General features: G+C 53.7%; 1 long non-coding RNA gene across 1 annotated transcript; it reads left to right on the top strand.

Annotated features, from left to right (window-relative positions):
* The first annotated feature begins 3,454 nt into the window (after positions 1-3,454).
* LOC130212142 (uncharacterized) lies at positions 3,455-4,218 on the top strand. Its single transcript, XR_008835242.1, has 3 exons — positions 3,455-3,689; positions 3,938-3,999; positions 4,092-4,218. It is a non-coding gene; the product is annotated as an uncharacterized LOC130212142 (long non-coding RNA).
* Positions 4,219-4,795: the final 577 nt, after the last annotated feature.

A 4,795-nucleotide genomic window follows, 5' to 3' on the forward strand; every position in this document is an offset into this window, starting at 1 on the left:
ACAACAACTGCTGCACCCACAACAACTGCGGCACCCACAACAACTGCAGCACCTACAACAACTGCTGCACCCACAACAACTGCGGCACCCACAACAACTGCAGCACCTACAACAACTGCTGCACCCACAACAACTGCCGCGCCCACAACAACTGCAGCGCCCACAACAACTGCAGCGCCCACAACAACTGCTGCACCCACAACAACTGCAGCGCCCACAACAACTGCAGCGCCCACAACAACTGCCGCGCCCACAACAACTGCAGCACCCACAACAACTGCGGCGCCCACAACAACTGCGGCGCCCACAACAACTGCTGCACCCACAACAACTGCCGCACCCACAACAACTGCCGCACCCACAACAACTGTGGCACCCACAACAACTGCCGCACCCACAACAACTGCAGCGCCCACAACAACTGCGTCACCTACAACAACTGCTGCACCCACAACAACTGCAGCGCCCACAACAACTGCAGCGCCCACAACAACTGCCGCACCCACAACAACTGCAGCGCCCACAACAACTGCAGCGCCCACAACAACAGCTGCACCCACAACGACTGCCACACCCACAACAACTACATCGCCCACAACAATTGCAGCACCCACAACAACTGCAGCGCCCACAACAACTGCATCACCTACAACAACTGCAGCATCCACAACAACTGCGGCACCCACAACAACTGCAGCGCCCACAACAACTGCAGCGCCCACAACAACTGCAGCTCCCACAACAACTGCAGCACCCACAACAACTGCAGCGCCCACAACAACTGCAGCGCCCACAACAACTGCAGCTCCACAACAACTGCAGCACCCACAACAACTGCAGCGCCCACAACAACTGCAGCTCCCACAACAACTGCAGCGCCCACAACAACTGCAGCGCCCACAACAACTGCAGCACCCACAACAACTGCAGCGCCCACAACAACTGCAGCGCCCACAACAACTGCAGCGCCCACAACAACTGTAGCACCCACAACAACTGCTGCACCCACAACAACTGCAGCACCCACAACAACTGCGGCACCCACAACAACTGCTTCACCCACAACAACTGCAGCGCCCACAACAACTGCAGCACCCACAACAACTGCGGCACCCACAACAACTGCTGCACCCACAACAACTGCGGCACCCACAACAACTGCAGCACCTACAACAACTGCTGCACCCACAACAACTGCCGCGCCCACAACAACTGCAGCGCCCACAACAACTGCAGCGCCCACAACAACTGCTGCACCCACAACAACTGCGGCACCCACAACAACTGCAGCACCTACAACAACTGCTGCACCCACAACAACTGCCGCGCCCACAACAACTGCAGCGCCCACAACAACTGCAGCGCCCACAACAACTGCTGCACCCACAACAACTGCGCGCCCACAACAACTGCAGCGCCCACAACAACTGCCATGCCCACAACAACTGCAGCACCCACAACAACTGCAGCGCCCACAACAACTGCAGCGCCCACAACAACTGCTGCACCCACAACAACTGCCGCACCCACAACAACTGCCGCACCCACAACAACTGTGGCACCCACAACAACTGCCGCACCCACAACAACTGCAGCGCCCACAACAACTCTGGCACCTACAACAACTGCTGCACCCACAACAACTGCAGCGCCCACAACAACTGCAGCGCCCACAACAACTGCCGCACCCACAACAACTGCAGCGCCCACAACAACTGCAGCGCCCACATCAACAGCTGCACCCACAACAACTGCCGCACCCACAACAACTGCATCGCCCACAACAACTGCAGCACCCACAACAACTGCAGCGCCCACAACAACTGCATCACCTACAACAACTGCAGCATCCACAACAACTGCGGCACCCACAACAACTGCAGCGCCCACAACAACTGCAGCGCCCACAACAACTGCAGCTCCCACAACAACTGCATCACCTACAACAACTGCAGCACCCACAACAACTGCAGCGCCCACAACAACTGCAGCGCCCACAACAACTGCAGCACCCACAACAACTGCCGCGCCCACAACAACTGCAGCGCCCACAACAACTGCAGCGCCCACAACAACTGCAGCACCCACAACAACTGTGGCACCCACAACAACTGCCGCACCCACAACAACTGCAGCGCCCACAACAACTGTCACCTACAACAACTGCAGCACCCACAACAACTGCAGCGCCCACAACAACTGCAGTGCCCACAACAACTGCAGCTCCGACAACAACTGCAGTGCCCACAACAACTGCAGCACCCACAACAACTGCAGCGCCCACAACAACAGCCACACCCACAACAACTGCAGTGCCCACAACAACTGCTGCACCCACAACAACTGCCGCACCCACAACAACTGCAGCGCCCACAACAACTGCAGCGCCCACAACAACTGCGGCACCCACAACAACTGCAGCGCCCACAACAACTGCAGCGCCCACAACAACAGCTGCACCCACAACAACTGCCGCACCCACAACAACTGCCGCGCCCATAACAACTGCGGCGCCCACAACAACTGCAGCGCCCACAACAACTGCAGCACCTACAACAACTGCAGCGCCCACAACAACTGCAGCGCCCACAACAACTGCTGCACCCACAACAACTGCCGCACCCACAACAACTGCCGCGCCCACAACAACTGCAGCACCCACAACAACTGCAGCACCCACAACAACTGCAGCGCCCACAACAACTGCAGCACCCACAACAACTGCATCACCTACAACAACTGCATCACCCACAACAACTGCGGCACCCACAACAACTGCAGCGCCCACAACAACTGCAGCACCCACAACAACTGCCACACCCACAACAACTGCAGCGCCCACAACAACTGCAGCACCCACAACAACTGCGGCACCCACAACAACTGCAGCGCCCACAACAACTGCGGCACCCACAACAACTGCAGCGCCCACAACAACTGCTGCACCCACAACAACTGCAGCGCCCACAACAACTGCAGCGCCCACAACAACTGCAGTGCCCACAACAACTGCAGCGCCCACAACAACTGCAGCGTCCACAACAACTGCAGCGTCCACAACAACTGCGGCGCCCACAACAACTGCGGCACCCACAACAACTGCAGCGCCCACAACAACTGCCGCGCCCACAACAACTGCAGCGCCCACAACAACTGCAGCGCCCACAACAACTGCGGCACCCACAACAACTGCAGCGCCCACAACAACTGCCGCACCCACAACAACTGCCGCGCCCACAACAACTGCCGCACCCACAACAACTGTGGCACCCACAACAACTGCGGCACCCACAACAACTGCGGCACCCACAACAACTGCAGCGCCCACAACAACTGCGGCACCCACAACAACTGCGGTGCCTACAACAACTGCGGCACCCACAACAACTGCGGCACCCACAACAACTGCGGCACCCACAACAACTGCGGCACCCACAACAACTGCGGCGCCCACAACAACTGCCGCGCCCACAACAACTGCAGCACCCACAACAACTCCAACACCGACAACAACTCCAATGCCAACAACAACTGCAGCACCTACAACAACTTTGTTTACCACTACAACTGCTGAAGAAGTCATTACAAAGCAAATGTCTTTCACATCTCCAGATGATACATTTACAAGTGACTTGCTAGATCCATCATCTGCAGCGTTTCAAGCGCGAGCCACATTGCTAGAGTCAACAGTAAGTAATAGATGATAGATAGTTTCTTGTTTCACAATTGATATCAAATAAGGGGCATTTTATTCCAAGTGTTTAGTTTTAAATTTCAAAAATATTGAACACAGATAAATTATCTCGTAGTCATTGAAAATATTGGAGGAGTGTTACTACAGGCAATGTTCGGTGAATTAAAAAGACAATGCACAGCTAAAGAAACACAAGCCAATGAAATAAATGTAGTAAGAAAGGATTTTCTTGTATTTCTGCAGCTTGAATCCTTCTACAAAGAAAATTTTCCTTCATTCCGCACCATCACGGTGAAATCATTCAGGTAATTTGTTGATGTTGAGATGATAAAATTCGAAGAGCAATGATCATGAAAGTATACGAATGAAACAATATATGTTGTAATTTCTTTTGCAGTGAGGGATCAGTCATCCAAATCATGGACATTGAATTTTCATCAATATCACCTGATGATAGTCAGATTGCAAATGTTTTGGTCGCAGCAGTTTCAAACATCTCAGTTTTCAGCATTGACACCACCTCCATTTCTGTAACAACTGTGGAACCTACAACAACTCCAGCGCCTACAACAACTGCCACTCCGACAGCAACTCTGGCACCTACAACAACTTCAGCACCTACATCAACAAGTAATTTACCCACAACAACTCCAGTGCCAAAAACAACAACGGCAGCACTTACAATAACTCCGGCACCCACAACAAGTCCAGCACCTACATCAACTCTGGCAACCACAATAGCTCCCACACCTTCAACAACTCACACACCTACATCAACTTTGTCACCTACAACAACTCCTGAAACGACAACAACCAGGGCACCTACAATAACTCTGAATCCCACAACAACTCCCTCAGCGACAAGAACTAAGGCACCCACAACAACTCCTACACTGACAACAACTCTGGTACTTACAACAACTCCTGAGCAGATGAAAACTCCTGCACCTACAACAACTTTTGAGCCGACAACAACTACGGCAGCAACATCAACTCCAGCAACGACAACAACTGCAGCAGTGATAACATCTGCAGCGGTGACAACAACAGTGTATCCTACAACAACTGCCACATCGACATCAACTCTGGTACCGACAAAAA

The sequence above is a fragment of the Pseudoliparis swirei genome, chromosome 21, assembly GCF_029220125.1.
Source record: "Pseudoliparis swirei isolate HS2019 ecotype Mariana Trench chromosome 21, NWPU_hadal_v1, whole genome shotgun sequence".
Taxonomy (NCBI): domain Eukaryota; kingdom Metazoa; phylum Chordata; class Actinopteri; order Perciformes; family Liparidae; genus Pseudoliparis; species Pseudoliparis swirei.